The sequence below is a fragment of the Pinus tabuliformis genome, chromosome 5_2 (genome assembly GCF_031772625.1).
Source record: "Pinus tabuliformis cultivar Carrire ecotype Pingquan chromosome 5_2, CPIR1, whole genome shotgun sequence".
In the NCBI taxonomy this organism is placed as follows: domain Eukaryota; kingdom Viridiplantae; phylum Streptophyta; class Pinopsida; order Pinales; family Pinaceae; genus Pinus; species Pinus tabuliformis.
Genome location: NC_142306.1, coordinates 162,231,018 through 162,255,158, shown reverse-complemented (window position 1 = coordinate 162,255,158; position 24,141 = coordinate 162,231,018). Strand labels below are relative to the sequence as shown.

General features: G+C 39.2%; 1 pseudogene; it reads right to left on the bottom strand.

Annotated features, from left to right (window-relative positions):
- Positions 1–754: 754 nt before the first annotated feature.
- LOC149158033 (putative GABA transporter 2) lies at positions 755–23,450 on the bottom strand (annotated as a pseudogene).
- Between the last annotated feature and the right edge of the window lie 691 nt (positions 23,451–24,141).

The window sequence follows — 24,141 nt, the reverse complement described above, 5'->3', positions numbered from 1 at the left end:
GAGAAAAGCATCATGGATTATATTAAGAGAATATAAAGATCTGATACATAACATGGCCGTCTCGTTCTGGAGATAAGACAGATAGGTCTGATACTGCAAATTGTTCTGAACTTCCACAAAAAATCACTGACCAGATAGCTTACAAATATATCATCATTTAGAAACAATATTTAAAAACCATCCAAAAATAGAGAGGAAGATCATAAGAGAAAAAGGATCCACATAAACCGAGAAGGAAACGATAAAGGAAAAATAGAGTAAAACCATGACTGGAGGTTAACCAGCAGGGTCGAGCAAAGCAGATATATGAACCAGGACAGAGGCGAGGGGCGTCTTGGACTCTTGAAAGATGCGAGCATTCCTCCATTTCCACAAAAACCAGCATGTAAGGATGAATACTGATCGCCACGCTGGGCGCTGTTCACTCCACCATTTGAAACCCTCGTGTACAGATATATTAATCAGTTTTGGTTTTTTTTGCATTTTCATTTCTTCTTCGTAAAATATAAATTTAAAATCTATATAAACTAAATTCCAAAAATACTCCACTATTCTTAAAAGATAATTCGATTGGGAAATTCCAAAGTTCTATTAACTCTTTACGATCGGTCAAATGCATTGCAGCTGAAAGGTTTTTATAATTGGTTTTCATTTTCATTTTTTTCACAAAATACGAATCTAAAATCTATTAAAGCTAAATTCGAAAAATACTCGAGCAATCGGGAAATTCCAAAGTTGTATTAACTCTATATGATCAGTCAAACGGATTGCCGCTGAAAAGTTTGAAGCGTTTAGCATCGATGGCTATCTGCCGGGCTGAGGATATGGTACCAATAATTCCAACACCTGTGAATACCACCATAATGGTGTTGTTGATCCAGTAAGTGGCAGAATTACGACGTGGCTTGAAACTGATGTTGTATAGTAACATGGGAAGTATGAAGTCCAAAGGTATAAAACCAATGGCCCCAGCCAGTGCATTAATGTCTCCAAAGAAAGGCAGCATGGCTGCAATGAAGGCACAAATTATTATGTACAGAGACCTCAGCACCAGTCTAGGAAGCAAGTTCCTCATTGCAAATATGCTCTGTTTGACATCTGCTGATTTCTTCTCCATTATTTCATAGGCCACTTGGGGATACACCTTCAATTAAACAACACATATTTTATAAGTGGCACTTCATTTTAGTCACAAGAAAATGTGAAAAGATTTGAAGGCAATGCTATTGCAAATAGCTGCAAAAGTATGAAGCATAATGATATGGTGAAGAGCCACTTGGGAATAAAGCTTCAATCCAACATAACATATATTTCAAATGATGCACTTCATTTTACCAACAGTAAAAATGCAGAGATTTAAAAGTAATGCATTACCAATGCTATTGCAAGTAGCTTTAAAAGTACGAAGACTACTGATAGAGCCAAGAGCCAACTGGGCACGAGAGTTGGGCCTTCATTTGGCATGAAACTTTTCAATATGTTAGACTAAGCATTGTTGCCAAACGCCCAATACCCTGTCACTGCCACACTGTAAAATGTCACAGAAATTACTCCATAGCACATGCATAATCCCTTGAACATCTTTCCTGTTGCAGGAGGAGCGAGGGTGGCCTGCATTTTTGTATACCATTATACCCTTAAAGTGCATATTTTACAAGGAAAGATTCATCATTGTATTGAAATAAAGTTCCCCTGATAATTTATCACCTGTATCTTTGGAAGAATGGCGTTGCCAAATATAGTTCCAGAAGAGAGAGAGCTGAAGGCGTTGAATATCCTAGTCAGGTTTGAACCTTTGATTGAATAATCCTCACTTGGGGCTTCACTAGACCTGCCTGGGATAAAAGCCAGATAAAGTTTTTATTGCTCAACTATGTCAAGCCATTTTAACAAGAGAGGAAACCCACTCCTGAGATGAAACACTACCTCTCCAATACACACAGGATTTACATTAAAACAAATTCCTAACAATGTAACAACCAATATTTTCAACTCACCTGCTAATATACATTCAATGGTTACTGTCAAACTGTATGCCAAGCACAAAACCAGAGATGCTAGACTGATTAAACGGAGGGAACGAACCGATGGTAGCTGAGAGAGAAATATCATAACTACAGCTACCATGAGTATAAAGTGATACAGTTTAAGTTGGCCATTGCTATCCAAGTTGGAGTACATGATTTGCAATTAAACACAGACAAATCTTATAAATCAGAAATTAAAATGTGAGTTAATGGTCCATAAAATGATACGTATCTTATTAAAATTTACTTAAATAAATTTGGTTTCGCCAACCAAATAATTGTAGGCCAACTTTTCTAAGTTTTGTGTTTCGACATATTTTCTAATTAATTTTGTCTCTAGTTTTACTTTTATAAATTTTGGTTAAATAAATTTGGTTTAAATAGTAATCCAAGCAAGGGTACAGAGGAAGACAAAGTTGTGGATCGCCAGCAGAAACATAATGAAAAGAAGCCGGCTGCGCCACCACCGGGCGGCGGGGGGCAGTTGGGCGATTCTGAAAATCGCCCAACTGCCCACTGCCCGGTGGTGCGGGCATGGGCGGAGGACTGCTCAGAATCGCCCAACTGCCCGCTCACCGTCCGGTGGTGGCGCGGACAAACGGCTCACCCACCGCCAGGTGGTGGTGCGGCCGTGGGCGGAGGGGCTGCGTGGGTGGTGCCGTTGGGTGATTCTGAGCAGCCCTCCGCCCACGGCCGCGCCACCACCGGGTGGTAGGCGGGCCGTTGGGCGATTCTGACAACCTGTATTAAGTTCCATTAACAAAATTTTAAAAACAATTGTAATTTAAATTTTATTTTTGACATATTTTTCAATTAATTTTATTTTTAATTTCTCTTTTTAATTTTTTGTTTTTTTTTTATTATATTTTTCAATTAATTTATCAAGATTTAAAAAATATATTGAAATCATAAATTTCATATAATTGAGATTGCCTAAAATTTTTTATAATTATAAAAACTTTCCAACAATAATAAAATAAACGTCTCGCCAAAATTGTATAACTGAATTAATAGCTAAAAAAATTCTAGTAGCTAAAAAAATTCTAATTGCTAAATAGATACTTATATCTTTCTTTTGAAAGTCGTTACATAAATGTTAACCAGAGGAGAGAATGGTACCAAACACTGGGAACTTGTGGTAAAGACTCTCAGTGGTAAATATTAGCTCAGAAGGATTGCACATTATGTGGTAAATACCTCGAGAAAAACCAATAAATAGAAGAATTAAACATTGCCTTATATGATAGAAATCCATTGCATTTAATTTAAACACTGGGAACTTGTGGTAAAGACTCTCAGTGGTAAATATTAGCTCAGAAGGATTGCACCTTATGTGGTAAATACCTCGAGAAAAACCAATAAATAGAAGAATTAAACATTGCCTTATATGATACAAATCCATTGCATTTAATTTAAACACTGGGAACTTGTGGTAAAGACTCTCAATGGTAAATATTAGCTCAAAAGGATTGCACCTTATGTGGTAAATACCTCGAGAAAAACCAATAAATAGAAGAATTAAACATTGCCTTATATGATTATGTGTATGGAGTCAGGGGTATAAAGCAAAATCAATTGTTGATTTTATTTCATAGTCCATGAATATCGGCAATTTTGAATAAATTATTTCATGTTGAACTATTCTATGGTCAATGAATATAGTCAATCTTGAATATATGAGTAATAAACCTTGAATATATGAGTAAAGTTTATTGTTTGAAAATTTTTATATTCATTTGATAAGTAGAATGTTTTAAAAATTTCAAAAAATCTAACAGTGTTTGTATGTTTTTGATGTGGAAATAGATTCAGCATCATAAACAATTTCTGAGACGACAACTAATTGTAACGTGTATTTACAAATTTTATCAAGATCTTATCAAATATTCTATAATTTTCGAGAAATAAAAACATGCTAATCAAACTAGGTGGAAAATAACTAGGATCGCTAATGAATTTTCTGTCCGAATCTTTGGTACACAAGGCGGCATGTGAGGTCATTCTAAATTTATCTTTTATTATAGGCATAGGCGTTCAACTTGAATTTTTAATTGTTTGTTCACGTAGTGGCAACAAAATTATCAGGGACAATTTTTTTTCATGAAACTATAAATTTTGCAAGCGTGACGGAATATAATTTAAAGGCTTCACCCCCTTACTACATGTATTGATATAAAAGCGCCAAAGATTTATTCGTAGCCTGAAAGCATGGAACTTAGCATTGGCTTTTAAAACTTCACTTATCTACTACATGTATTGGTATGAAAAGTATTTAAGAGTTGGGTGATTTTGTAGTCTAAAATCGTGAAACTTTGTGAAAATATAGGTGACTAAGGTTTGGAGCATGATGTGCAATATATTTTCGATTTTTTATTTGAAAATAGTTAGTTAATAGTTGATAGTCGTTTAAGTGGTCAATTAAGCATTTCATTGGTATCTTAAGATGATAAAGACAATTGATAAATCTTCAAGTAAAGACGAAATTTAAGGAGTTTAATAAGTGATTTGGTGAATACGAGTGGACTTCATGCTAGTGAGTTACATTTTTGTATTTTATATAGACAATCGTATAGATCACTTAATTATGGAATATTTTTGTTTCATCATATTTCTTATTGCAGATTAAGCTAGGTTCACGTACCAAAAATTGTACCAATTCAGAACACGTGAGGATAAGCCCCAAAAGAGGTAGAATCTTTATTGTTTTACTCTTCTAGCATGACCTAGGTTGGTTGTCTTTGATTCTAATGAGTTTTTGAATAGTATTCCATCTCTTTATCTATCTTGGGTCAAGGGAAGGACCATGGGAGATCTTACTTATCCACAGGGTGGATTTTCTCCATAATCAAATTGGTGACTCCACTGGGGAAGAACTTATTGTTTTCCTCCAAGAACTAATTTCCCTGCTCTTTGTTTTTCTAGATTCTATTTTGTTATTACTTGCTACTTTATTGTAGTTGGTTTGGACACATTTAGGTCCTTTCTCTCCTTTGCATGTACTTGTGCATGTGGCTTTTTTTGTTGGTTTATCGATATGTAACCTGGGATTTGAGAAGTGACTATAGAAGATTTTGATTTATAGATATGATTGTGAGCTTTATCATATGTTTTCTGTAAATTTTATTCTATGAAATGTTTAATTTGGGTCCTTTTATTTTCTTCTTTATGTATTGAGTCCCTATAGAGATATTGAAAGGAACTATGAGCTATCCATATCATTATAATACATTCTATTGTTTGTTTTGTTGATTTGAGTAGTTTTATTTTTCTTTGATCTAAGTCAAAAATACTCTTATTTTCATTCAAAGAAATTCAAATAAGCTTTCAAACAATTTGGAAAAGAGAAAGAACATGCATTTCATTGGAAGTACTTTGCATATGTTTGTTGGATCTAAATTTCAATTTTCGTAAATTAGTGAAAGAGTGTATGCTTTTTTATTTAATTAAAAGTGAAGAAAACAAGCTCTATTTTTTTTTGAAATTATATTTCATTGAAAATAAATATTTTCCTTTTGCATGTTTGTTTACATATTTTTTTGCATTAACAAGAGTAATAACACCATTCAAGTTATTCCACACCTTCTCAATTTGACAAATAGTTTTTAAAATTAACCCTAATTAAAATTAATTAGAGATTTTGTTTTATAGAGACCAACAAGTTTAGGAACTATGACCTTGGATTAGGATTGGAGAGTTAACTATCTAAGGCCACATAACTAAAATTATAAGTCACTAGAGAGAAAAAATCCATTTATCACATTCAACACATGCTAGAAAGCTCCTCTAACATAGGGGTTAAGCACAGGTTTGCATTGGAGGAATGTGGAGTGATATCTAAACTCCATTTTCTTTTTATATCTATTGGACTACTATGTATATAGGGATCTCTTGTGGGTATGTTTCTATATGAACGATCCCTCATTGAGGTTTTGAGCTTAGCTTCCATTCCCATGCACGTGATTCTGACCCATGGTTATTCCCCATGGCCATTTGATTATATAGTGGTAGCGTTAGTATCCATTACTTAGTGACCCTAGCCTAGGTAACCGTGGATGGAAAGTGCCCATGATACCTAAGATGGGTGTTACATCACCATATTAGTACTCTTTGGGGGTGTTGTCCATGCTACTTGCATGGACACTTGTGTCGATAAATATTGAAAAAATGTAGCAAAAAAGACTTAATTTGAGTTAGCCTTGGTCAAATTGAGAAAATGCGAAATTTCCACATCAACAGATAACTTGGAGGCAGTTAAATTAGGTGACATGGCTATTGTCACTTAGTTAGATCAGTAAATTCAAGTTAGTGGGCTTGGATTTCACTTTGCATATGTTGATTGTTGATTTGTAGCAATCCAGTTTAGTTATTTATAGTTGTACTCAGTTAAACTAGTTCTAACAGTTGATAGAAATAGTTGGAGGTTAGTTGTGCAGTGGGATAGCAACTGATCTAGGTGGCTTTAGGGACACACAGAGGACAAAAAGGACTTATGAAATCTCGAAAATCACTGCGATCAAAATGCTTTTGAACAGGACTAGAGCATAAATCTTATTGTCATGATCACAATGGTGTGAATGGTTCGTTGATCCAAGCTCGTATGAGGGAGAATGAGCCAGTCAAAGTTGGACTGTGGGTCAGGTTTAAGTGTCCTACAATTGGACCGACCTCGAGGCATGAATCCTATCTCTTGAAAGTAGTTGAATTTGTTGGATCGTTAATTTGTCTAATATCCCCTATATTAGACAAATTCGAAAAATGTGTTCTATTTAAAAAAAATTAAAAAAATATAATATGAGGTGGCGGGCCATGACCCCCGCCACCTCCCTTCACAACCACACATTTAAAAACATAAAAACAAAGTTTTATTTTTGGGTCGATGACCATCACCCCGTCGAACCCCCCAACCTCCGCCACACATATATCAACCATAATATTACATGGGGTGGGCAGGCCACCTCCAGTGGACCCGGCCCACACCCCCAAACCAAACAACATGTACGCATATATTAATGCGGGGCCGACGGGGATTGAACCCGCCCGGCCCACGTGGGCCGACCCCCACCGAGCGGCCCCATGTACAAACCATTAATGCACCCAACGACCATTCCAAAAACAACGCACCAAATCTGCGGAGGTTATGGGGCGGGCCGCCCAATGCCGACCCGACCCCCAAAACAAAATGTTTGTAGTTTCTTAAGACAAGAAAGGTTTTAACATGGAGGGGTCGAGGTTTGACCACCCGACCTCCTCCTTATAACTTGGGATTTTTACCACAATGCCAAACGACCCTTTTATTTACAACTCTGCCTAAAAATATATATAAAATTTCATTTGTCAATGCGCCTAGTAGCATGGAGGAGCCAAGAGCATGCATGGAAATCGAGGAATATTTTTTAATTAATTTATTGAAGGTGGAACCATGAGCCCAAAGAAGAGGCAGGCAGAACCATGATTGGGCGAAATTCTCAAGAGGGTGAAATTTTTGCAATGTCCAAATTGGACAAATTTTATGTCGATCTTACACCTCTCACTGACACGAACACGATGGCGCAATTAGTTTCCTGACCTGAGCAGAAAATTTTCAGATGACCTGGAGGAGGGAATCTTTGAGGAATCTAGGGGGAATCTAAAAGATTCCTTAAGCCCCATATTTTCACTTTCTCAGAATTCAGAAATTTGGCAGTTGATTTTGCACTATTCAATGCCACAAATCTGATGGTGCATTCAGATTTTCCATTTGCTCATTCATTTTGCGGCCACTTTTCAAAGTGGAGTGCCGATGTCAGCATTCAACGTGCAAGCAGTCATTCCATGAGATTCGATGCCGCAAGATTGATGGTACGACCAGCTTCAACAGTTTGACATCCTCTTCTTCAGATGGTCCTAGGATGTGAGGTATATGTAGTGTGTTCGTGTACTTCTTTTTGATATGAGATGCATTGTGTTGCATAGATCCCTATTTGATGTTTGATGTGGGATCTTGTTTTCTTACTTGTTTCATGATTCTTGCTTGATGTGACACAGAATCATTTATGGGATGTACTTGTTGTCATGATTCGTCTTGTTTTATTTGAGATCCCTTTGCCATCATGTTGATGGGATACTCATGTTGTCACCATGTATGTCTAAATCTAGATCCCTTTTATGCCATGTTGGCGGGATGCTCATTATCATCATGCATGAGTTTAGGTCATATTGATAGGAGTCCTTTCTGAATGAGAGTTCTTGTAGCGGAACATCTCTTGGAGCCACTCCTGCATGAGGGCATTTCCCTTGTATGATAGCGACGCCACCTCTTATGTACATCATCACTTTTGACAGCACTTAATGCAGTGGCCTGCACCATCTTGACAGCAGGGCCTGGAGACGTAGTCCCTCTTGGACGAACTCCGTTATCAACATCTTGTTATTTTATGTTGCTAACAATTGTCATGTTCCTTCTTCTTTACAACATGCGTATATGTTCAATTATGCTATTTTAAATGAAATTCTAATCACATCATGAAAGCAAAAGATCTTGGTTAAATCTGGGAGTTGAGTCAACTCGGATCAAGTTTAGTATCAGAGTGGTCTTTGCGTGGATGTGAATTGCAAGCGTGAACAATGGAACGTGCAGTGACAGAGGATGAAAAAGCGATGTACGAGACCATGCTCAAAATTTTCCAAAGGGTGGAAATAATGTATGAAGCTCTACAAAAAGAGACAGAGGAAAAGGAGCAATTGCAGCTTCAGTTGCAAGCCACGGAAGAGGCCCTGGAAGAACTTAAGCACAACAACCAAAACCTTCAAACAGAGAATGTTGAATTGAAGATGTATCTACAAGAAGAGAAAGAGGAAAAATAAAGTTTGCTACTATAGCTGTAGGCTAAGGACGAGGCCTTGGAAAAGATATAGAATGACCCATGTGAGGTAAAAAGTAGTTCTCCGAATTCATGTATGTTTCCTAATGATGATATCGTTGTTTTTTAAAATCATACCACATGAATTGGCTCCAATTGGCTCCAAACTATTGAAGAGAATGGGGTATGAAGGAAAAGGCTTGGGCATTAAAGGCCAAGGCATTGTCAACCCCATCAAAGTAGAAGAATTACCCTGTCAGGCAGGACTTGGATATGTCATAAAGGAAGCTGGGGAATGCGCCGAGACAGCTAGCGAACCACCAACAACAGATGATGAGAAGCCCTCATCAGTTCTCTCTAAATCGACAAAGGAGGTAAAAGATGTTGATTTCCTTTCAGTTTCATCTTCACATAGTATGATTTCTGTTGGAGATTTGGAGATCCCAATTACAGGCACAAACATGAGGCTCCGTACTAGGATGAGGTGCAAGGAGGAAAAAGAACTTGGTGTTAATAACCAAGGCATAACTCAACCAATGGAGGTTGTATAGAAACCTAAATTTGCAAGCTTGGGGTACACCAAAGGAGAAGGCTCGAAGGTGTCAGATTCCTCCAAGACATCATCAAAATCGTCGAGGAGAGAGAATGATGGGAACACATCCCCATCATCCCATGGAAGTGCCCATTGCAGGGAGAAAGCTGAGGCAAGCTCTCATCACCATAATGACACCAGAGATAGCAAGGAAAGGTATAACCAGTTTCGATATTCAAATGTTGATTTCGATTATAATCATGTTCTTAAAGATGAACGTAAAACATGGCATTGAAAAACATGTACCTTTTGTGGATTACATAACCATATATTTTCTAAGTGTTGGAAAAGAATGGTAGCACACAAAAGGATGAGGTGTGAAAGACCCTCTCAACAATAGGTAAAGAAACATGTTAAGCAGTGTTGACACCTAATCCTCTGAGATTGGGTGAATTTGGAATGTGAACAGTCATCAGAAGATGAACTGAGCAGTCACATTCTTTGTATATAACAATAGCTACCTAATGAAATAAATCGCATCAGTTTTCTGCCAAACTGGAGTTACTCCTAGCCTGACATGGTATCAGAGCCAGCTCCCTGTTTACCCTTTATGTCTTTGTAACTCCTATGTCATTTGTCATAACGCTCTCTGGCACACCAGCGCTGCCTCTGTCCATAACACATCTGTAATAATGCTTCCTCCTCGTCTGAATAGTTCAGGGATGCGAAGTAACCACAAGCTGCACATTTGCTACCCTCTGCGTTTATCTTCCAAAATCTCTTGACCACTGTCAGACCACCACAGCAGAGGCCGCCATCTCCATCGTTTTTCCATTCACCAGCCCGCACTGGATTCCGCCACTCTGACCTTCCAAACTTCTGCAAGCCCCTTCATCGCTTCTGTGACAAGGCCGACATCTCCATCGTTTTTCCATTCACCAGCTCTCTCCTTCTGGAAGGCTCTGCAGTTTTGGACGTTTTCTGGCTCTCCAAAAACTAGCTAGCCTGCTTTGTTGGTGTAAAATTTATTTATCTCCTTTTCTTCCCCGCGGGTATATAATGTTGGTATCATCTGAAAAACTCGATGATTGTCTGCTTATCTAGAGCGATTTTATTGATCAATATATTCTTGAGTTGGATTTTCATGCAGAAGTTGGGAATGGGAATTCTTGTAGCTGTTGCTACATTGTATATAGTGCCGTGACTCCCTTTGATTGGTTTGTGGAGGTTGTCCTTCCCCATGGAAAGAATGTTCACGACAGGCATTCTCAAATCCCTAACTCTTTTATCAAGTTGTATATGGGCTCTGGTGTAATGTTATGCTTCGAAATCTGATATTACAGAGTGTTGATTCTCTTGACAAGGAAATCATCCCAACAACCGTAAAGATTTTCCTGTATGACACGGAAATACTTGTTGGCATCCATACTGATCAAACTGTCAGTGACCACAGATGGCTTCATAGTTCAAACAATTGGCCTGGTGACATTTGTAGCAGAATATTTGGTGAAGACAGAACGTCATGATGCGTTGAGCCTTAAAAAAAAAAAAAAAAAAAGAGGCTGTATACTGCGCATGCATTGAATGTTTTTATTGGTATCTGTGTACATTTGTGAAAGTCATTTTCTTTCCATGTATTGAAGTTGTGATGACAGTGATTCAATGGGTACATGAAAACCTTATGTTAGAAGTTTTAGTGGACGATAATACCCTTTGAGAATGCCCTTTTGAGTACATTTTTACTGTATATTGGCAGAAGTATTTTTTTTCTATCAACAAAAGTTTTTTTACAGAATGCATTCAATCATATCCATGGTAGGAATAGTTCTCACTGGCAAGGAGAACTATCCTGAATGGTCCCGGATGATAAAACACACCCTCATCTTCAATGAGTTATGGAAAGGAGTGTGTGCCGGAGAAGCAGACAATGACCCAGTGCAGCCTACATCAGACAAAGAGCTTGTCATTTGGGAAAAAAAGAACAGCAAAACCTATGCATTAATCGCAGCATCTGTAAATGAAGAGGTGAGTCGGCATATTTCATCATATTGAACTGCCTTTGAAGCTTTACAAAAGCTAAAATAACTCTATGACTCACATTCTGCACTTGAAGTTGTTCAGCTCATGATTAAACTCTTCACTCTCGAACTGAAAAATAATGATCCTCTTTCTCTTGCATCTGAAGTAAAATCTATAATGCATGATATCAAATCCACTAAGGTTGAGCTGGATATCCCTCTATCCTACCTACTCCAATTATCTTGAGTCTTTACAAGAAAATGGAAATCTTAAAGATATAACCTTTGACTCTCTTGTGAAAAAGTTTGCTGAAAGAGAGAAAGCCTTTGGAAAGAAGACAGCCCCTGAATCTTCTGAAGAGACTGTGTGCCTTGCTCATAAAGAAAAGCATCCTGCTCAAGATTCTACAAGAGGAAGAGGTGGACGAAGAGGAAGAGGAAGATACTTCAGAGGCAGGGGGGCAGACATTCTCAAGGAGAAAAGGCAGACTTACACTGCATTCGCTGCAAAAGAAATGGATCACATGACGCTTCTACATGCAAGCTACCATCGGACAAAATTGAGAAGAAAAGAAACCAACAGAAAGGTAAAACTGATGATACAGACAAAGGTAAAGCACCTGAATCCGCTCACTATATTGAGGCACAATGTAACATTGGAGTAAATGAAGATTTGTTTAATGCTTCACTTGCTTCTTCGAAAAATGATTGGTTGCTTGATTCAGGAGCAACCTGTCATATGACTCATAGAAAAGATTTTTTTGAAGATTTCACTGACAATGTTGATGGAGCAGTATACTTTGCAAATCAGTCAAAAATCAAGCCATCAGGGCTTGGCACAATCAGGTTTAAACTGCCTGGTCTTCCAGACTTTCTTCTGGATCATGTTCTATATCTCCCACAGCTCAAGAGAAACTTGTTGTCCTTGGTCCACATCCGCCAGCAAGGTCACTCCATTCATATGTTTGATGGCAATCTTGAGGTAAGAAAAGCATCTGACCACTCACTTGTCATGAGGGGAATAGAAGAAGAAAGACTTCTAAAACTACAAGGAACCTCTGCTCATGCACAACATTTCTCATATATTTCTCATCATGAAGAAGGTACACTTCCATCAAGTTTATTATGGTATGCTAGATTTGGACATTTAAACTATGACAGTCTCCACTTATTAAAGAAAAATGGTGTTGTTGGTTTGCCTACAATTCCTAGGAAACATAAGCGATGTGATGCTTGCATTCTAGGAAAGCATAGCAAACAGCCTTTTCATGATTCACATTCAAGAGCACATAGGAAGCTTGAACTCATTCATTCAGATTTATGTGGTCCAATGCCTGTTCCTTCTGCAAATGGAAATAAATATATCATGACATTTATTGATGATTGCACCAGAATGTGTTGGGTTTATTTATTGAAGAACAAATCTGATGCTTTTCAAACATTCAAGAATTTTCATAAATGGATTGAAAATGATGCACAATCTCATATTGGGTCTATTCGCACTGATAATGGAAAAGAATATACATCAAATGAATTTGAAAACTATCTTTGCCAACATGGGATCAAACATCAAACAACTGTGCCTTATAATCCCCAACAGAATGGTGTAGCTGAAAGAATGAATAGAACAACCTTGAATATGGTACGATCCATGCTTTTCTTCAAAAATGTAAAGATAATGTTTTGGGCTGATGCTGCTCTATGTGCTGCATATATAAAGAATAGATGTCCATCTAATGCTATAAGAAACAATACTCCTTATGAATTGTGGTATGGACATGTTCCTTCGGTAAAACATCTCAGGATCTTTGGTTCCGCTTGTTATGCTTTGATACCAAAGGTACATAGAAACAAACTTGGTGCTAGAAGTCATAAGTGTATCTTCCTGGGGTATTCAAACACCTCCAAAGCATACCACCTCTATGATGAAGTAAATAAAAAGTTTGTTGTATCTAGCGATGTAATTTTTCTTGAATCATCCAAATCTGACAATGTTGTTGAGCGGCAACTTGATCGCTTGGATAGATTCGCAAAAACGAAATCATTTCAAGAATTTGATAATTAGATTCCACATCTTGAAGGGGGGATTCCTATACTAGATCAACATGTGGAATCTTCTTCTGAAGAACACTCTCCCCCGACTGAAACTCCAACAACGGATGATGCTTTAAGTGATGTAATTGATAGAATTGGGAGACTCAATCTTGATTCAGTCCCAATTCAATCAACAGAGCAGCCTGGACCATCTCAGAAAGGTCCCCCAAAGTGGCTGACAAAGACACTTGAAAGTGTTCATCCTGATGAAATTGGAAAAACAGGAACCAGAAATTCAAACCGACAAAATGGAGGTGATGTAGATGACTCTAATTCACCTGTTGATATGGATGTTTCTTATGATTGTGAATTGAACTTGTCTACAGATTTTGAACCAACTTCCTTCAAAGAAGCTGCTTCTCATGATGAATGGAAAGAAGCGATGCAAAAGGAGTATGATGCCCTCATAAAGAATGGCACTTGGAAGCTGGTTGATCCTCCATTTGGAATCAAACCAATTGGCTGCAAGTGGGTCTACAAGAATAAGTACAAAGCTGGCGGCTCACTTGACAAGCACAAAGCTAGGCTTGTGGCAAAAGGTTTTGCATAGAAGGAAGGGGTCGATTATGAGGAAACTTTTGCCCCCATAGCAAAATGGGCCACCATCCGGACACTCTTTGCACTAGCAGCTCAGAACGGTTGGAAAGTCCATCAAATGGATGTAAAAACTGCCTTCTTGAATGGAGATCTAAAAGAGAATGTTTTTATGTCCCAGCCTGAAGGATTTGCTGTGAAAGGACATGACCAAAAAGTATGCAAACTTGTGAAGTCCTTGTATGGCCTCAAACAAGCACTGCGAGCCTGGTATGAAAAACTAACTGAGCATCTTCTGAAACTCAACTTCAATCATTTTGATCTTGATGATGCAACTTTATTTGTCAAGAAAGTTGGAAAAACAGTTGTATATCTTATGGTATATGTAGATGATCTTTTAATGACAGGGAACAATGAAAGCTACATTGCATCCTAAAGAAGGAATTGGGGAAAAGTTTTGAAATGACTGATTTGGGCTATGTTCATTACTATCTTGGCATTGAAGTAACCAAACATCCAAAATCCATATTTCTTTCTCAAAAGAAATACATTGGAGATTTGTTAAACAGATTTGGCATGACAGAGTGCAATCCTCTTTCTACTCCAACGGAACAAAACTTAAAGCTCACATCTATTGAAGGAAAGGAATTTGAGGATGCAACAAAGTATAGACAACTTGTAGGAAGTCTCATCTACCTCACTACTACCAGACCAAAAGCCTTGTAGGAATCCTCTCCAGGTTTATGTAAAAGCCTTGTGAGGGACATTGGTCTGCTGCAAAAAGAGTTCTAAGGTACTTGAAGGGAACTCAAGACCTTGGAATCAAGTATACACAGGTGGACGACTTCAGCTTGATTGGATACTCTAATTTAGACTTCGATGGAGACGACTTCAGCAGATTCCACAACAGAAGCAGAATACGTGGCAGCAGCTGAAGCAACGAAAGAAATTGTGTGGCTCAGGAAAATTCTTGAAGATTTGCAGGTAAAACAAGTACAATCAACTCCACTCATGATTGACAACACCTCTGCAATAAATTTGGCCAAGAACCCAAAGTTCCATGATCGTAAAAAGCACATCAATACTAAATATCATCTGATCTGACATCATGTTGAGGCCAAAACAATCCATCTCCGTCATTGTTCCACAAATGAGAAAATTGCAGACATCTTCACCAAAGCGCTTGGAAGAGAAAAGCTTGAAAGATTCAGAATGATGCTTGGACTCACCAACATCCCTTCAGATTAAGGGGGGGAATGTTGACACCTAATCCTCTGAGATTGGGTGAATTTGGAATGTGAACAGTCATCAGAAGATGAACTGAGCAGTCACATTCTTTGTATATAACAATAGCTACCTAATGAAATAAATCGCATCAGTTTTCTGCCAAACTGGAGTTACTCCTGGCCTGACAAGCAGGTCTAGAGGAAGAAGATGTATTGCAGTCATTGCAACAGAGGTGGCCATCAAAGATCCACTTTTTTGAGGCTCCATCTAGAAAAATGCCTTAAAGACAAAGTCTTAGTGCATGAACCAGGTGAAACAATTTTTCGACAAGCAAAATCACCACAGGGGGATGACCCATTCACATTGATAAGTGAGAAATGGTTTCTAGATATGTTATCTTGTCATGGTCGTGTTTTTGTAAATCACTTGTTGCATTTTAATATGCAAAAGTGATGATGTGTGTTCCATCACTTGTTAAGCAACAATGATGTCTGGTCGTATTTTGAGTTGCATGATAAACTATGAAAGTGATGTCATGTTTCCATCACTTGTCAAGGAAACAATAATGTTTGGCCTTATTTTTGTAAATCATGTGTTGTAGTGATGATGTGTTTTCTATCACTTGTTGAAGAAACAATGATATGTTGGCCTTGTTTTTGCAGCTAGGGTATTGTTTCCATTTCGATGTAAACTTGACCATCGAGTATGTGTTATAAACTTGTGGAAACTATGGGATGCTTGGGTCATTAGTTGGTCATGTAAGACAAGCATGTAATTTGCAAAACAATGTACTACAGGTTCCAGAGGTTGCAGGTGTCGGCTCATCGCTTAAGCCTCCGAAGAATAAAGGTGAAGGAGATGGAAGCGAGACCCTTTTAGAACACTTGTGATGCAGACAAGGTACATAGAAGTTTTAGGTTATTTTTCATGATTTTGGAGGACCAAAAGCTCCTCAGTGGGGAGGATTGATCCAGGTGGCTCCAGGGACACACACAGGACAAAGAGGGCTTATGAAATCTCGAAAATCAAAGTGATTAGAATGCTTTCGAACTAAGACCAGCGCATAGATCTTGTCGTCCTCATCGGAATGGTGCAAACGGTTTGTCAATCCGAAGCTCGTATGAGGGAGAACGAGCCAGTCAAATTTTTGGTCAAAGTTAGAATGTAGGCCTAGTTTAAGTGTCCTACAATTTGATTGATCTCGGGGTATGAAACCTAGCTCCCGAAAGAGGGTGAATTTGTTGGATCATTAATTTGTCTAATATCCCCTATATTAGGCAAATTTGAAAAAGGAGTTCTATTTAAAAAAACTAAAAGAAAATATAATATGAGGTGGCGGGCAATGACCCCCGCGACCTCCCTTCCCAACTGCACATTTAAAAATATAAAAAAAGGTTTTATTTTTGGGTTAGCGGCCATCACCCCGCTTAACCCCCCAACCTCCGCCACACATATATCAACCATAATATTACATGGGGTGGGCGGGGCACCTCCGGTGGACCCGGCCCACACCCCTAAACCGAACAACATGTACGCATATATTAATGTGGGGCCGGCGGGGATTCAACTCGCCCGACCCATGTGGGCTGGCCCCCACCGGGCAGCCCTATGTACAAACCATTAATGCGCCCAACGACCATTCCAAAAACAACACATCAAATATGTGGAGGGTATGGGCGGGCCACCCAATGCATACCCGACCCCAAAAACAAAATGTTTGTGGTTTCTTAGAACAATAAATGTTTTAACATGGAGGGGTCGGGGTTTGACCACCCGACCTCCTCCTTATAACTCGGGATTTTTACCACAATGCCAAACGATGCCCAAAAATTTATATAAAACCTCCTTTGCCAGTGTGCCCAACAACATGGAGGAGCCAAGAGCGTACACAGAAATTGAGGCATATTTTTTAATTAAATTATTGTAGGTGGAACCATGAGCCCAGAGAAGAGGCAGGTAGAACCATGATTGGGCGAAATTCTCAAGAGGGTGAAATTTTTGCAGTGTCCAAATTGGACAAATTTTATGTTGATCTTACACCTCTCAGTGACATGAACTTGATGGCGCAATTAGTTTCCTGATCTCAGTAGCATATTTTCAGATGACCTGGAGTAGGGAATCTTTGAGGAGTCTAGGGGAATCTAAAAGATTCCTTAAGCCCCATATTTTTACTTTCTCAGAATTCAGAAATTTGACAGTCGAATTTGCACTATTTGACGCAAAAAATCTGATGGTGCATTCAAATTTTCCATTTTCTCATTTCATGAGATTCCATGAGATTCGACGCTGCAAGATTGATGGTACGGCTAGCTTCAGCAGTTTGACATCCTCTTCTTTAGATGGTCCCAGGATGTGAGGTATATGTTGTGTGTTCGTGTACTTATTTTTGATATGAGATGCATTGTGTTGCATAGATCCCTGTTTGATTTTTGATGTGGGATCTTGTTTTCTTACTTGTTTCATGATTCCTGCTTGATGTGATGCGGAATCATTTGTGGGATGTACTTGTTGTCATGATTCGTCATGTTTTATTTGAGATCCCTTTGTCGTCATGTTGATGGGATACTCATGTTGTCACCATGTATGTCTGAATCGAGATCCATTTTATGCCATGTTGGCGGGATGCTCATTATCATCATGCATGAGTTTAGGTCATACTGATAGGAGTCCTTTTTGAATGAGAGTTCCTGCAGCGAAACATCTCTTGGAGCCACTCCTGCGTGAGGGAATTTTCCTTGTATGATAGCGACGTCACCTCTTATGTACATCATCACTATTGACAACACTTAATGTAGCGGCCTACACCATCTTGACACTGGGGCCCGAAGATGTAGTCCCTCCTGGATGAACTCCATTATCAACGTCTTGTTATTTTATGTTTCTAACGATTGTCATGTTCCTTCTTCTTTACAACATGCGTATATTTTCAATTATGCTATTTTAAATCCAATTCTAATCACATCACCAACGTAAAAGATCTTGGTTAAATTCGGGAGTTGAGTCAACTTGGATCAACAGCATAACTCAAAGATCATCTAGTTAATTGATCAATCAACCAAAAACATCTCATGCATGCAAGGAATTTGAATTTCTAATATGTGGTGGAGATTCCAAGGCAGTGTAACATTAGTTGTAGACTAGTTTTGAGTTTACATGTGATGCATGCAATCAGTAATCAATCCTTGGGAATTTCACAATCAATTTGGAGAAAAATCCTAAAGATAGGAGCCAATTTCCTCAGGATTTGTGGAAGGAAATAGGAGCTCAGGTGGAGGTAGAAATTGACTAATTTTGTATCATAACTTCTCATTGAGCAGAGAGAAAAATTATTCTTTTGCAGGTTGAGCTCAACACGAGCTAGAAATTGTAATAGATTCTCTATTCATATGATTAATGAAATCAGGCTTAAGGGGTTTTTACCAGTTGTTACCCCTAGATAAATCTGTGTACTTGTGTATGTGATTGTTTCATGTTTGGAAATGTTGTTCTAAATTCTGAATTAATTTCTCTGGAGTGGTAGAGTAGAATTGTGTCTCTTGATTTAGATTAAATTTCTTGAGCAGTTGCAATTCTATCACCATATTTCTACATGGTATTAGAGCAAGATTCACATTAGAACAATAATTTCAAAGTTGTTCCTCAGGAGGTTCAAATTTACAGCTTCAGTGTAGCAAGATTTCTTTAGAGTTGGGAAAATGGCCTTCAATGGACTGAGACTAGAATATGCCTTGGAAGGCAGCTCAAATTTCATTTCCTAGAAGGATCACATGGAGGTAGTGCTTGATGATAATGGATTATTGGAATATGTCAATATTGGCATTCCAAAACCAGGATCGGTTAATTGCCATAACCTAGCCCATTGGAAGAAAGACGTAGCCAAAGTGAGGAGAATAATCCTGGAGGGAGTGAGAGACCACATTGTCTCAAATATCCATGGAAAAAAAACTAATTTCACAATGTGGAAGGAAATGAATAAGCTATTCGAGAATAGAAGTGACCATAGAAAACTAGCCCTCAAAGACAAACTTAGAAAAATTAAGATGCAGAAGAATGATATTATTCCGTAGTATCTCATCAAATTTACACAAGTTTAGGATGATCTTGGAGGGGCTGGTGTGAATGTTGTAGAAGATGATCTAGTGAGCCTAGATTTTATAGGCCTTCCCAAAAGCTGGCATAGCTATGGGGAATCAGTGAACAAGAGGGAGAAATTACTGAATTGGGAATGCTTATGGTCTGATTTGGTACAAGAATAAATCAAGTGAAATACTAGAGATGGAAGTTCATCCAAGGGAGAGGATGAATAAAGTTTTGCATTGGTTGAGAAGGGAAAGAAGGGAAAAGGGAATAAATTTCAAACAAAACCAGATTCCAGCCAAGGGGGCAAGAGGAAAGAGTTTTCCAAATTAAAATGCTTCAATTGTCATGAATTTGAGCACTATGCTACAAAGTGTCTACACAAAAATTCTAGCAAGAAGAATTCAAGAGGAGCAATAGGTGAAGCATTAGCTTCACAGTTCGGGCTAGAATTCACCCTAATCACATGCATGACCAACATTGTGATGGGGAGTGTGTGGTACTTGGACTTAGGTACCTCATTCCACATGACAAGGTATAGAGAGTTTTTCAGTGACCTGAAGGAGAAATATCTCCAGGTGCATTTTAACCCTGGGGATGACAGAAGGTAAAATGCTACCAAGATTGGTACAATAACCTTTAAGAGGGAGTCGAGATCCCCTATTCACCTCAAATATGTCATGTTTGTACCTAGCCTGAAGAATAAACTCATCCCTTTAGCAGTTTTGAAAGACCGTGGTTATGATGTAATATTCAGTAAAGGGAAATCATTTCTGAGACACATAGTCACTGAGCAAATGAAGCAGATTGGGGTTCGTGTGAAGAATTTGTATAAAATTTATGTGGAAGAATGCATTGCATTAAGCAGTAAGGAAGAGTAAGTGCAGACTCACAATGTCAGTGAACTAGACACATGAAATTGTGATATTTGCATAACGACACCTTAAAAAATATGCAACAAATAACCGCTGGCCTCCCTAAAGGATCACTTGAGTAGCAGGATGTCTACAAGGGTTGTACCTTGGGGAAGTATGTAAAATCCACTTTCCAAGATCGAGACAAAAAAGCACATGCAGTATTGGAGATAGTCCACTTTGATGTTTTTGGACCCTTCTCGAAAGCCTCTAGTGCCAGACATAAATACTTCGTTATTTTTATTGACGATTTTTCAAGAAAGTGTTGGATCTTCTTCATGCGGAAGGAGGATGAGACATTCTTAAAATTTCTATAATTCAAGGCACTAGTCAAGAAAAAGACCAACAAGAAGGTGAAGGCTATTAGGAGCAACAATGGAGTTGATTATTGTTGGTGTCCAGGTAGGAGTCATTTATCCACCATATCCCGACATTAATTTATCAATTCGGGCGCGTATCCTTTCAAGGCAACGTGCAAGGTATATGCAGGGGAAAACGTGTAATCCTTTCCAACCAAGGGTTCGTGGTTTAAGATTGAAAACATGGCTATAAGATTAACAAATTACAAAACTGCGGAAATAATCATAAACAGTAAAGAACTGTAACAACAAACATAAACCGATAAATCACACACATACAAGGACGTAGCAATCGATCAGAAGAGCGGGCCCAACTATCTAATCAGGCTGTGTTAGCCACGAAAAAGACTATAACATCAAAATATATGATCTTTTATTACTCAGTAACAGATGTTTACAATACTCCTGGGAGAACCCCCATTCACAAGAACAACCTACAATTTATACACAGAGAGGGAGATTAACAGATCTCCCTGAAACATAGTAACTGCAGATACAAAGATGTACATCGGTTGGAATGGTATCGGCTAGACGTTACTAGATCTGTTGCGATATGTTGAAGTGAGGGTTCCTGTTCTCCACACTATGGTCAAACACATAATTTAGTACCGCAAATAGATAGACTCCGTGCGTTTTTACTTCATTAATTAAAATATACCAATTGGACAAGTAAGGGGGTATTTACCTTGTAAGTTTAACATGACAGCATAGGTAAATGAGTACAAAAGGTCAAAAAGGGTAATGGAAATGGACAGAAAGATGGCCTGATTTGGTACCCAACATCTCCCCCCAACTAGCCTTCTGCATGTCCTCATGCAGTCTGCTGCCTCTTCAAGTCTGGGTTTTGCAAACTATAAGTCTCATGAAGCCCAACGAGATCATATTCTGAGGCCATCTCTATTCCTGGAACTTTAAACCCATTCGAAAGGACAACTTCCTTCCACCACTCCTTGGGGACATCATAAGCTGGAGTATAAATTTCGGTAGGCAACCAGAGAACAGGAAACTGAAATCGGATCCCCATCCACTGGGTCCCACATGGCTGGACACATGCCACATACCTGGGCACTCTAGTAACTAATCGTGCAAAATTTGGTGCCCCAAAAGGTTCTCTACTCTAAACAGCTATAGGTGACATCATCCACCTCCTCTGACAACAATCAAGGGCCTCTTTCTGAAATGTGGTGAGTTGCTTGACACAAAGATCAAGACACCATCTTTGTGTCCTCATCATTCTATCTTTGTTTCCCCCAATCCCCATAATGGTGTTGTGCTTGTTGAACATTGTGTCTGACCTATCATGTTCCCCTCTTACTATAAATGGCTTTGTAACTTGATTAGATTCAAAAGTGTTACAAGCCTTCTGCCAGTGAATCTGATTAAAAGCGTAAGAGGTGAGGGCCCTTAAATGAATGTCCCCTACATACGGGACCGGGTTAAAATCTCTGTCTAGCTGCAGTAGGTACCCGTGCAAGTAAAACTCACACATCAGATGTTGCATTGGTACATCATGACTCCTCAAAATTTGGAGGAATTGCACACCATCCTCCATCTCATAGCTGATCTCATTCTTAATACTTTCCATGCAAAATAAAAGGAAACATTCGTGCAAAAATAAGGAATAACAAGAAGCAGGGGGACGACATGCCATAACCTCTTGCACCAGATTGAACATCTGCTCCTTGTCGGCCTTCAGTTCTGCCACTTTCTTTTCCAGCTGCTCCATCTTGAGCTGCTGCTTTGCATGCCGTAACCTCATAACATCTATGTGCTCCACATATCCAAAGATGGTTGTGGAGGCTCTTTCCTCAGTCCTCCTGATCTCGTTTTTGTATTGAGCTGTAGTAGATTTCTAGGATTGTATTACGGATATTAAGGCATACTCCCAATCTTCAAACAGTCGTTCGACCAGGTCTGTCTGAGTGGCAGCAGAGGTCATGACTATCTAGTCTACTTGGGTTTCTGCGTCAACCCCGATAGTTTTGGCCTTTTTGGCTTGCCGCTTGTACTTCTTTATTTGTTTCTACATTTTGTGCACCTTCTTTCTTAGTTTCCTTACCTCCATTTTGAGCTGCATCGTCTCCCTGAACTGCAGCTGATACTTTTGCTTCACTGGAAGCCTTCGTTGTTCACACAACTCTATCCATTCTTGCTTAACTAGTACTTCCTCAGCCGGAGGTAAATCCCTCGAAGCATCTTCTGCTGTGTCGACTGGGGGATTTTCCTTCCCTGCTCGCTCTTCTTCACTTATTTCGTGCCCAATAGCCCCCTCGCCTAACTATATCGTTGGCTCATTCATTGGGACCGTTTCACTTGGTCCCTCCTTTTTGCCAACAATGATTTCCTCTTCGTGCACACGTACCGTGATGTGCTGGCGAGATACTCTCTTGATGATGAGTCTGTTGGGATTCCTCCCAGTTCTCCAGCCTCTAGGATTTCTTTTCTCCTTTCCTGCTCCAAGGTACCCGCCACCTGAGTGGCTTCCACTCTGTAAGTTTGTGTCCTTTGTGACAGATTCAAAGCCACCGGAATTGAGAAATCATCTTTTTCTTTCTGTCGAGGGGAATGAGTTACCCTTGCTCCTCTTGGAATCGAGGTGAAGAAAGGGAACTGGGGTGCATCTTCTATGTTTACCCCCGAAGTTGACACTGGTTCTTATGGTTCAGTGTCAACCTTGTGCCCTGGTTCTCCCGCTGCTTCCTCCACGGGTCCCACGGTTTCCTCAACTCTGGGCCCTTCTTGTCTTTGTCCTTCCTCTTCATCGATTTCCATGGTTGGAGTGGTCATGACCTCCTCTTCAACTGGATTGTCCTCCTCCATAATCTCCATGGTGGTAGGAGATCCTTATGGGGTTCCTTCTGTCACCATATCGACCGCTTCATCCCCGCTGGCCTGTTGTGGCTCTGCTCCCATGACTACCATATCATCAACTTGCTCTAATAGTTCCATGGGTGAAGCTGGTTCTTGTGGGACAGCCTCATTCATGGTACTAGAGGTCCTTTCTGCATCAGCCCCCATATCTACCATTGACTCCATAATTTCTTCTTGTTCTTGGGTAGCTACCTCATCCCCCAGTTCCTCTGTCTCCATCTCCATTTCTTCTGGCTCCTCATGGTCGACATAATCATCTTCTATAGGATCCTCCTCCATAGCTTCAGGTTCTTCTACCCTAGCGGCCATAAAAACTGCTATTTGTTCCTCTATGGAGTCCTGAAACAGCTCCCACAGAATTGGGATCTATCTGATGGCATTCATTATTAGCAGCCGAACCAACCCATGATGAGTGATGACCGCCAATACCTGTCACGCCCCCTGAGCCGAATGTGCCATTAAGTGAAGGCTCCTTAGCAGAAAGTAGGGCACATTCATTGAGAAAGCTTCTGCCTATGGGAATCACAGGTGAGCTAATATGTGGAGATGGTATTTGAAGATGGTGGAGTATCTTCCTTCGCACGTCATATATTTTATGACGAATTCTGCTACTTCTCCCCACGGATATGGTAGCGAATTTCTGTCATAC